We start from the raw sequence: 12652 nt of genomic DNA on the forward strand, positions 1-12652 counted from the left end.
AAATCCATCCTCAATTCCCTTCATGAATCCTTAGGCCACAGAGGTATTGCTGAAACCTACAGAAGGATTAAACTCAGATTTTGGTGGCCAGTTCTCAAGAGAGGTGTTACCAAGTGGGTCCAGTCTTGTGAAACTTGCCAGAAGAGGAGTTCAAAATTGCCAATGGAACCCAAGAAACCTACAGGAGCAGCAACCATCTTTGGAAGAGTCAGTTTGGATATACAGTTCACATCAAAGCTGGCAAATGGAAGTACCTGGTAATTGCAAGAGATGACCTTTCTTGATGGGTAGAGGCAGTTGGACTAGAAAAGATTCAGGCAAAGAAAATCTCTCAGTGGTTCTTGGAAAACTGGATCTACAGATATGGAGCCCCTTGGTCAGTCACAGTGGATGGAGGCTCTGAGTTTGGACAGCAATTTCAAAAATCCCTTCTGGAATCTGGAATCAAAATCAAAGTCACCACTCCTTATTATCCTGAAGCAAATGGTATGGTAGAAAGAGCACATCAGGCAATTAAGGATACCTTGGTCAAGCTCTGTGGAAAGGAAGGCAAGAAATGGAGGAATTATTTACCTTTGGTTTTATTTGCAGACAGAATTTCCACCAAAAGATCAACTGGATACTCACCTTATGAACTAGTTCTTGGACAGCCCCCCATCTTACCCATTGACCTAGAATTGGAAACCTTCTTTGGAGTGGATTGGTCAAAGGTAGAATCAACTCAGGATCTTTTATTGGCTAGGACTCAGCAGCTTGAAAACAGGGATACCATCTTGCAGCAAGCACACTAGCAGCTCATGGATTCCAGGAAGAACTCTGTGGACTATTGGAACAAGAAGAAAACATCAAGGCAGCCACTAAAGAAAGGTCAATTAGTAGTAGTGTATAACAAATCTTTGGACTCTCAGTTTGGCAAGCTCTTTGAAAATAAATGGAATGGCCCTTACAGAATCAAGGCTCAAAATCCAGGAGGATCTTACATCTTGGAAGAATTAGATGGCACAGAATTGGCCAGAAGGTTTGCTGCAACTCATGTCAAGGAATACCACTCCAGGTAAAAACAATAAATAAGAAATAATCAATTCATTTCTCTTCTATTTTCTCATTCTCATCCTCTTACACAAATAACATAAAAACAAAATAAAATAAAATCTATAAACAAATCAGAAATAAATCAATAAAAATCAGTTTCAAACACTCTCAAATAAAATAACTAAATATAAAAATCAAAAGGCTCACCTCTTCTTCTTTTATCACTACATCACCTTCTTCCATTTCACTTTCCTCCTTCTCCTTCTCTTTTCCCTTCTCCTTATCTAAAAAAAAAAAAAAAAAAAATCAAAAGACAAACAAAGAAAATTTAAGCATAACCTTAGTAGAATAAAAAAAAAAAAATAGAACTTACCCTCAGCTCTTATCCTCTCCATTTCTGCTTCTACCCTCCAACCATCTTCCTCCTCTTCCACTTGGTCCCTCACCCTTAACAACTCCAGGGCATTCCTTTCTTCAGTTTCCTCTATCATGGCATCTATGATTGAATGGGTATCCATCTATAGAAACAGGAAAAATATCAGTATTATAATCAATCTTCTTTTTTTTCAAATTCTTATTCATATACATACAGAATCCACTCGACATACATGTGTAAAAGCGTCGTGGAACCGGCTATACAATTTAAGGCGTGCGTTTCGTGCGGCAACCGGGTCGTGGAGGTCCTCACGAGCGAAGGCAAGGAGTCCTTGTTGGATATAGTGGCGCAAGGCATCGACTTCTTTGGGCTTAAAAGAGTCTCTCATACCGGCGTTGTACGCATGAACGTTGTCGACGAACGAGTGCGCTCTGCAAATGGAGAATGGGATTTTGTAGGAAGGCCTAATAGCGGCCTCTTCGTCAAGTTGAGATGAAGTTATGGATGTGTTTGACAAATAATCTAATGAGTTATCAAGGTTCTCTTTTGGTGACGAGGGCGTGGAAGTGGCGCTGGAGGAAAACATTACGGATAACAAACGGCGATAACGGGAACTTTTCCGTTGACCAATGACCTAGGCCTTATAGAATTTATTCCTTCCTCACTTCATGACGTCACTATGGACGCATTCACCTTTCAGAATTGGTTGGCGCGGTTATTCTTTCATTTCTTTAATATTGACTCTGGTGTTCGACCCAGTTTAATTAATTCGTGGAACGCTTTCACGTCATTCTTTCCGCCTGCAACCTTTTTCAATCGATTGGCCAGCATCAGGAGTCTAATTGGATAGCTCCTTGGCGCTACCTTAAAGTTATTTCATTATGTATTCATCTTCTTTCAACTCTTATACGATGAAAACCGCGGAAAATTATAATGATGCTTTGAACGGCTCCAACAACCATTTGTCCGGCCACAAAATTAACATTCCCGGTTTCAGGTTTGATCTTTCCGATCTTGCCTTTCATCTGAACTCGGTTCTAGACGATTCTATCGAGCTGTTTAGAAGATATAACCCTTCAAAGTTTCCCAAGGATTTACGCGGCCCCGCGGGTGCCATTCATTAAACGTTTACGGCGACCTATCGGCCGAAAGGAATCTCAATATTAATCTATTCTAGTTTCATCTTCTCGACCCTGCCTTTCAAAAAAGACCGTAATTAGAGAATTTCATCGACGGGTTTTGGAGTTATATGCGAAGGAAGATGGTCTCTTAAACTGCACGGCATTCTTACTACGCGCGCCCGCGGATTTCGCTTGGATCTTTAACCTGCCCTACACAATCGATACTCAACCCTTAAAAATAACCAGTATATACCATTTTAATCTGCATAATTGGCTCTTTCGAATGAACTCGGTCTCGAAGATTTTCATCAAGCCGTTCCGAAGATACAGGTCGACCTTTTCCTTCTTTTTTTCCGACGTTCCGCACGCGCGCCTCCCGCATGGAGCCCCCGCTCAGACAACAGGACCCCTCTTTCGACAGCACATGCGTATGGACCTAGGTTCCATTCCCCATCTGGACAAAAATCAAAGCTTTTTTTTCGATGAAATGGTGAACTCCAAGGTGGCCAGCACTGAACATGAAGAATCAATCATTCCCTGCCATCATGAATTTGGGGGGATTCCTGGAGAGAGGATCCATTCATTCTAAATCATCAATCATTCATGGAACCCCAACTCATTCACTCCTCCATGAAGGAATCCAATAATCAATCATGATTCCCTACCATCCCATAGCAATTACTGGACATCCAACCACCTCAATATTGGAATTTCTTCATCATCTTCACCCTGTATTCTAGGAATTATTCAACCATCAATCCAATCACTCATTCATTCACTATTATAATCAATTTCTTCTAACACATTGCAGCTCAGAAACCACCCAATTGAATCAGTAATATTCTCTGGACAGCTTATCAACTTCCCTGGACTTCAAATTCTCTTCACAGAACTCTACATTATATACTCAGATACTCAGAAATTCAGCCATTCAACCCCAAATCATCCACAACCTTCAGAAACTACAATTATCAACCCCATCATTCATCATCAATCATTGCATTCTTCCATTGGTCTCAGTTAGGCAGGAAAATTATTGTATTCTTCAGAGTGGAAATTAGTCTAATATGTGTCTGTCTCAAGGATATTGCCTTCAGCAGAGTTAGATCTTCTTATACATTCAACCCTCATTGATAATTGGACCTTCTTTTGGATACTGGACTCTTTGGATTGGATACTAGACTATGGATACTCTGGATACATAGGACTATTGGACTTTGGATTGGACTTGGATACCTTGGACTCAGATATTCTGGACTTGGCTTACACTTGGATTCTATTGGCTTTGGACACTGGACTCTGGATTTGGATTGCTACTCAGGACTTTGGATTTCACCTTTTGGAGGAAGAACACTGGACTTTGGACTTTGGACTCTTGGACTCAACATTCTTCAACTCTTTCTGGATCACTCTTCTCTTTGGTGCATTGCCTGGGGACAGACAATAAGTTGGGGGAGGATGTGGTGCTCCATTCCAAACCATAAGTAGTATTTTATTGCTTTTCTTTACATATATTCATCATTACATTGCCCATTTCCCCATAACCCTTCACAAATACCTCATTATTATTGCATATTCAGATTCTACGCCAAATTTTACCTATAGTCACTCATACATAGTACCCCCTTATCTTCAATGGTTCAGTAGTTATAAAGGATATAAGACTTACAGACAACCTACATTCTTCATTAGTTACAATACTCATTTCATTAGTAACCTACTTGAATCATTACAGTAAATTCCTTTTACATATTTATTCTCACATACTAAACTCTTTACACACATTTCTTATTATGTACTATGCCTATTGTACACCTTACATCATTAGATCTGTGCTTACCTCTTTCAGTAGTGCTCATCATTACAAGTAGTTACTATGTTCTCATCACTCTTCCCCATTAGTACATTCTTTTATTCCCATAACCAGCATTCCCCTTTCAGCATTGCTCATCATTACATACTGTTACTATGTTCACATCACTTTTCCTCATTTGTACAACCTTCATTCTCATAGCCAGAACTCCTCATTGTCTGTGCTCATCCTTCCTTCATATAAGAACTGTCTTTCCCCCCTCACTTGTACCTCATGCAGAATTTATATATAATTTTAGATACAGAAATTATAAGTGCCCATTCTCATCAACCCATTGCCATTGAACCATTGCCCATTGCTTTCCCCCCCTTTCAATCATTACTCCAACTCTCTTACCCTCAGTAGTCAGTAGTTAAGCTCATAGTACTAGCTCCTAAGATCAAGCAGAAATCAGCCACACCTTTTCTTATTTTTCTTAGTGTTACTCTCATCCCCTCAGCATTAGTCAGGAAGGCAGCCTCTTCAGCACCCTTGCATAGCTTACATTAGTACTAGTGTTGCTATCCATTTCCCTTCCAAGCTCTATTCTCCCCTTTGAGTAGTTCCACAGCGGCCTGGCAGGCAAAACCGGAAACGGGGCAACCATTGGTGGGGGTGTTGGGAGGTGGAAGGTTGGCATCCCTGCAGAGTGTCAGACAAGATCTCCAATGTCCCAAAACCCCACAATAGTTACAGGGCTTTCCATCAAAAACTGTGGGGTTGCTCGGATTGGTGTTTCCTTTTTGGATGTTGTTGACGGCCGCAGAAATATTGTCAACGGTTGGGTGGCCGGGACGGCCGGCACGTTGTTGAGTCTGGTTGTTTGGTGGTTGTTGTCGGGATTGTGGTGGGAAACTTCCACGCGGAATGGGTCAATAGTTTGATTGATTGGGGAAATTCCATCCTTGTTGGTTTGCGGCGGCCGATCCGGACGGTTGTGGAGCTGGTGGGTTTTGAAAAGTGTGAAATACATAAATATTCTGTTGTTGATCAGAGTCAAAACAGTTGCTTTCCCCGTAAGCCAAAGTGATGATGGTTTGTATATCTCTTACAGTGACGTCTTTCTTGTTGCCAAGCCAGAGTGATATATTCTGGAATAGTTGGGAGCGGGATATGGATGGCGGGGTGGGCAATATGGACTGTAGGATGAGGCTCTCAAAAATTGGCGACAAGCCTGCTCCCACTTTCTTGAGGTCAGCAAAGATGTTGTTGAGTTTTCAACCGGAGAACCCAAAAAAGGGGGGAAGATGGGGCAAGAATATGCTGGACAGTGAGAGGAGAATTTTCTCACTGGATTGGCTCAAGGGCGGAAAAAGAGGGAGAGAACCAATGAGTTGATTACTCTGGACTAGGCTATGTTTATATAGACTATGTACATGGCATCAACTTGTGGGTGAGAATAAAATGTATAAAAAATGATAATGAATAAGAAACTTCTTGACTCATTGTAACATGTCAAAAGGTACATCAATATCCCCAGCAGAGAGTGCGCACACAAGAGGATAAGAAGGATTTGGGAAAGTTTGACAAACTAATCTAGGCAAGGAGCAAAGTCAACAAGGCTAGTACGGTGATCAAACATGACCACTAAATACAAGCAGACCATAATATGTGGACTCATAAGTGTTGGATATCTTTGATCTGATAACATGCACATAGAGGAGGATATAATAGGTGGAGAAGGTGAAGGGGTTTTAGGGATGAGTTGAAAGACATAAATTCAACAGATGTCAAAGACTTTATTGAAAAACCCTTGGAGGTTGGGTGGTTTGGTGGCGGGACCGGAAATACAAAGCTTCAGGAGCTTGTCAACCAGCTTGACCTGGCGGAATCTGACATTTCCTTGAAAGTTGGTCTGGATCGTCTCATAAGCTTCTGTACCCATGGTGACTCAATCAAACAGCGACAAGAGTTTTTTGTGGACCAAGACTTGAATGAAGTAAAGGAGACATGTGTTTTCTTGTGTCAATAGTTTCTTATAGTTCTCGGGATTGTTGAAAAAATTGGGATGACCAAGGGTGAGTAGTATGATTCTGGTGAGTCCTCGTTTCCATTTGTTGAAGTTAAACCCATCGGGCGCCAGTTGTTTAACATCCTGTTTGTAGATGCTCAGTTGTTGCAGAAATCTGCTTCTGGGTGAAATGTCAATCGGGGCGGCCTGTGACATAGGAGGAGAAATTGGTTTGGAGTTCAATAAAATGTTGGATATCATGGACAATGACTCTGATGGGGAGTGTGCTGAGTATGTATTGCAAGGTACGTTGTAAGACTCAAAAGTGGTAATGAAACCCTTTTGCTGAATGGGGAAGGGTATGGTGGAGTTGCAAGCTCTGCCCTTCTGTTATCAGTCAACAAGACCCACCAAGCTCAGCTTGGCAAGTTTTATTAAGTGATAGGTCTGGTCTGTTCCAGATGAAATCTGTTTGACTGGCAACGTGTTAGTGTTTTAATTACTATGTTATAAGGGTTGAATTGTTGTTATAAGGGTTGATTTATTGTTATAAGGGTTTTAGGATTTGAGTGTGGATGAGTGTTGGGTGACTTGTGAGTTCTGGGTGAGGAACTGGGGAGCAGGCCACTGGGGGTGGAGAGAGCTCCTTTTATAGACAAAAGGGGAGCCCCAAAGGGGCTTGTGGGTTAGGGTTTCAGCTAATCTAGACAACAGGGTGAGGGATTTTAGCTGGTGGGAGTAGATACAAATGATGTCATAACCCCTCAGGGGCGCATGAATGGTGTCAGAATATACAACAGAACATTCTAACGCATGCATGAGGTGACAGTAGACTGCATGAGCTGTCATACAGGGGGAATTAGTGTATACACAAGTCTGAGGCTGCAGAAACAGTGTAAATGATGTCATACTATGTATATAAAGGAGTGTATGTAGTTAATATGTCATGAGTGTAGCCTGACAGGGAGATGGATGTTTTTATCCCGTGATATGTATAAGTGTACTACTGTGAAACTTGGGTTGAGGCAGGTGACAGCTGGGTTACTGGGGCTGGCCGTGTGATAGGTGTTTGGTGGGGTCCACAGAGGTGTAACTTCTTATCCAGCGGGGTTGTAATGACCGTTCCAGTGGGGACTAGGGGTGAAATTGGCGGTAGAATCCATTTCTGGGGTCCATTTGATGGTATCTTGAGGCCTAGTATGAGTAATTATGTGGCATAGAAAAAACCTTTTATTTTTCCACTTTTCCGTCTACCACAACGTTGTTCCTTGGCCGGTATTGGGGAGTAGGGATAACGGTTGAGATTTGCAAGCCGAAAGGATTGCTGATAATTTGATTGCCAGTTAGGATTGGAGCCGCTGTTGCTCTTTCTTCTTTGATGTGTCGAGTTATTACTGTGGAAAATATGTATGATACCGCTAAGTTGAAAGGTGAAGGTGGATAATTGGGATCTAGAGGATTCTGTTTTTCTTCAGTTGGGGAGGGAGGTAAGGGTGGGAGTTGGAGAGGTTCTTTGTATGCTTTTGTTTGTTTTGGATGTTTCGCCCGAGTCGGTGGAGGTAATGGTCCAGTTAATTCAGGTTGTTCCCAACGAGTTTTGACCATAAGCCGAGTCTGATGTGCCAAAGTTGCAGTGAATGAGACTAGCTCTTTGGTAGCTTGACAACTCTTAATCTGTTGTAATTGGAATCCTTAAGGTTCATTGCTCCTCCCCGCCCGCCTCTTGTCTCCTGTATACTCCAATTGTGGAGTTTGTCCACCCCTCATCTCAACAAGAGCTATACTTGCGGAGCTTTTGCGTATTGCTACATCACAGAGAGATCTTATCACCCAAACATTCTTATTTGATTACAGATTTTTCTTTGTGTGAGCAGAGTGGCTGAAACCTATGTAGACTAGATGGATCATATCAGGCTCATAGCGGAGCACTGAAGAGGTTCAAACATTGCGGAGTCCCAGCGCCAATAACCATACAAACCTGGACTTACCTAGAAAGGAGGCGGAGCATCATTTTTTTATCAGGCAACACACTTTTATTTTGATAGTGTTGGATTCATTTGGACTGCAGAGTCTTAAAGGTTGCTTACTCTGCTTGGCCTGAGGGGGCTCTGCTTCTCCTCCTGATGTGGCTAAATCGGGAGCAAAGATGTCAGCCAAAGCTTAATCATGCCCCTGAGATGTATGCATATGCATTGTCTTGTGAAGTGGTAACTGACCTTTTTCCTGATTGGGCTGAATTTGCTTTTTTGCGGCGCACACGGCACTTGAATCTTCACAATCTCAGACCCCATTCATCTCTCTTGTTGTGAGAGCTCCTTTTGGGACAGGTGGAAGTTCTTTGAGGGGGAAATAACAAATAAGGCCCTGTTTGGCTGCCATGTTATACATCATAAATGGTTGAATTTATGACGCGCAACCCAATGTTTGCCCCCCGTTGCAACCAAAACTTTGAAACCCCCGGGGGTTGCACGTCATAAATTTGATCATTTATGAAATATAACGCGGCAGCCAAACGGGGCCTAAGATATTGCAGTTAAGTTATACTTATGTCACGGTTGGTTTGAAGTACCTGTCCCTCTGTTGTACTACACAAGAATTCTGACAACAAAACTTATTTATTGTTGTGGAAAAAAATTTGACCAAGAGCACTTTGTGTACACCAGGGGAGATATGTTCCCACTCCCCAGGGAGTGCCTTACCATAACTTTTTTCCATAACTATGCTGGAGGCCTTTGGTAAAGAAATATTGAATAGGTATGAACAAGACTGGAAGTCAGCTTGAAATCAGTTGGAAATCATCCTGAAATAAACCATAACTTGCCAAGGAAAAATCCAGAACTCATCTGGAATTCATCCAGAACTCATCCAAAATATAGGCCTTTCTTGGCTCCATCAACAATGGGAAGTTACGTTATCCGTAACAAAAAGTAACGGATAACGTAACTAAATTGGTGCCGTTATCCTTGCGCTAACGGCAGCATTGTTTTAGTTACGTTATTTTTTGATTTTTTTTCTGTTTTATTAGACCCGTTACGTTATCCCCTGCTATCTGAGGAGGATAACGTGCGGATAACGCGGGTTTTTTGCCTATTTTACGGTTCTTTTACGCCAGACAACGCGGTTAGCGCGTTATTGGCGTTATTTTTTGCGGCATCAAGGCGGAAATTCGCCTCTGTTACGTTATCCAAAATAGCGCAGGAATATTTCACCAGATAACGATAACGTGTTATCTGGTAACAGTGGGAAGTTACGTTACGAAAATCCCGCTGGATAACGTAACGTAAGTAACTTCCCATTGTTGGCTCCATGACCAGTGTGTCCTTTTCATGGGGATGTGAAAGGCGCAGTATGTCATATTGTCCCCCTCATGTACTCGCGTACATCAGGGGGGCAATTGGTGTCTCAACACAAAGTTTTTACTTTTAATGTGGCTGTGAAAGGCCCATCCTGTGATATTTCCACCTCAATGTACGCGCGTACATTATGGTGACTATTAGCAAAGTGCAAAAAAGTTCGCTTGCATGTGCACATGTGAATTTTGAAAAGCAAAAAAAAAACAAAAAATCACACAATCATTTTTGTGAAGAGGCCAGGATATGTGGCCAAACTGGGGTGGCACTGCAATCCAACCTTGACTTACCTCAGACTTTCACCCCAATACAATAGTTTATCACCATTTTTTTAGCCAAATTCAAATTAATTACAGCATTTCCAAGAAAATGGGTTTCACTAATTTTACTGCAACATTGCCACATTCCGAAATTCTAAACCCAATAATTAATACCAAGTTGACTTTTACTTTAATTTTGTACATGAGGGCATATAATTTGAATTACAAGAAACTCATTTTTTTACAGGAATTACATTCAAGAATGGAAATTTTGCTTTCCTATCCTTTGATATCATCAATCAGGAGCAATTGATGAGTTGGACTTGGGTGAAATATCATTTCATCATATTTGTTCCTCTAGTTTTACCTAGAAAACAAAAGAATTCTACACAACATTGTGTTGACTCCCAAATCAATTCTGACTGACTTTTGACTCACTTCTGCATCCACTTCAATTCATTTAGGGATGAGTTACTGATGCACATCAGGCTCACATCCAACCAAAACTCACATCAAATTCAGCTCTGGCACTCCCTGGGGAGTGGGAACATATCTCCCCTGGTGGTAGTAGTCTCCATCAGACCTAGATCATTCAAATGTGTAACCCAAAAAACCTCTTATATAATTTCTACAACAGATGGTTCCAAGGAATCAGTGAAGTTCCAGGATGTTTAGGTGTTGACAAGATTGTGATGTTTCTTCTTGGTTTGGGGGATATACACTTTTTTAAGATCACACTGCTTGTGATACTACTAGTTGAGATCACACAGGTGATGGGGGGTTGAAACTGAAAGTGAGATGTGTGTTCTTTTTGCAATTGCCTGAGTGGCATGCTGAAACTGAGGAGGGAAAACATGCTCCTTAGAGCATCTGCATCGGTGCGGGAGTAAGTCCGGTGTGGAACTACTCTGAGGGAAGAATAGAGCTTGAGAGGGATTTGGTGCTTGAAGGGCTGCCTCTCAGGGGAACAAGAAAAAGAATATAAGAGTATGGACTCTTAAGGAAAGGTATGGCTATGGAGATTCTTGAGGTATGTCTAAGGGTTTACTTTCTACTGATCTAATAGCAAGGTAAAGGTAATGTAAAGTCTGTCCAACCTGATATATTTGGCATAGACTTATCAAGCTTGTCCACTCTGATTTAATGGCATAAGCTAGGCTAGTGAATGGTGACCAGTGATCTGGATTGCTGGGACAGGATCTGATGGGGAACAAAAGGTAGGGCCAAAGAGGGCAGACTATATACAAAATATTATGGGGCTGAGTTGTGGTTGGAAGAAAAGATGAAACAGTGAAAATTCTCAATCAAGGGGCTGGGGCTGAAACTACTATGGAGATGGGAAGTTCTGAGAAGAGGCTGAAATGTGGAGAGACAATGAAACATCAGAAGAAAGGGATTAAATGTCATATGAGTGGCTGCAAAGGGAAGGGCTGAAACCAAAGGAGACAAGGGGTAACCAGGATGGGATCTCTATGGTTATTACATGTGTGGCTAATGCCAAGATGGGGTTGTTATGCTGGATTGGGAAGAGAGAAAAAGATGATGAATATCCAGGATCTTTCCTAATAGTCTGGCTCTGTCTGATGGGTGAATTTCTCCCACTTGTGCCTAGCTGGGTGCTTGAGAAATATTGAGTTGGTGTAGGTGGGTATCCAGAAGGTGGGGAAAAAGGGTGAAGAGAGTATGGGGGGCCTGTTGATGGGTATGAGTTGTCCTGGCCTTGATCCTTAAGGGAGGTGGGTGCTTGAGTATTCCAGAGAGGGTTATATTGAGGGAAAAAGACTTTGATTTTGGTGCCATATTCAGGATTGGCTTACCACACCGGTAGAAGTAGATTAGCTTACTACTGGATTATTGCTAATCTTGGCCGTCAACCACATTGGTGAGTGCCAGTTTGATGTGTAAGTATGGTGTATGCACCTGCAGCTTATGTCAGCTGTGTATGGTGCATACACTTGAGTGGGGAGCAGTGCCCGTATGCATGGGAATATGCATGCAAGGCTTACTCCCAGGATTAGCAAGGAGTAAAGTTACTCCTCCTTAGTCCAAATCGTACTCCAAGGAGGAGTTTAGTCCGACTAAATCGGACCCAATGCGGTTGCCGAGGAGGATTAGCTACGCTAATCTCTCCTTAATCTGCAACCAATGCGGATGCTCTTATATTGACAGCTCTCTTTATGAAACTTAGGGCAGAAAACCCGTAAAAATAAGGGTTTTGGGCCCTAGTACTATAACTGTACTGATTTAAACACTGGTAATTTTAAATTACCAAACTTGTTACGTGGCAAATATGGCCACTACAAGGGTTTCACACTCTGTAACAGAGGAGGGATTAATTATGTAATTAATAATATGTAATTATTAATTACAGGGAATTAATTTAGCGTAAAAAGTAGGTGGTAAGCGCTTAAAATGATTGGCTGCTTGACAGAGGCGGTGGTCTTACGGCAACTACTTATAAGGATAAAGCTTTAAATATTCTAATAAGGGATTTTGATGATTTAAAGGGTTTAATCCAGTGGATTTTACGTGCTGGGGATGGTTTTAAAGGGAAAAGGGGCTACAATAGTAGCAGAGGAGAATATTCACGGTAACTTACAGTTTGTAGGCGGTGAATGGTCTGGGGGATCTTTTCCTGAGGGCCAAATAGGCCTCTATTTATAGAGGGGACCTCAGTGGGCGTAAACACTGAGTCCTTTTCTCCCTATGG

Source organism: Puccinia triticina, chromosome 4A (assembly GCF_026914185.1).
Source record: "Puccinia triticina chromosome 4A, complete sequence".
Taxonomy (NCBI): domain Eukaryota; kingdom Fungi; phylum Basidiomycota; class Pucciniomycetes; order Pucciniales; family Pucciniaceae; genus Puccinia; species Puccinia triticina.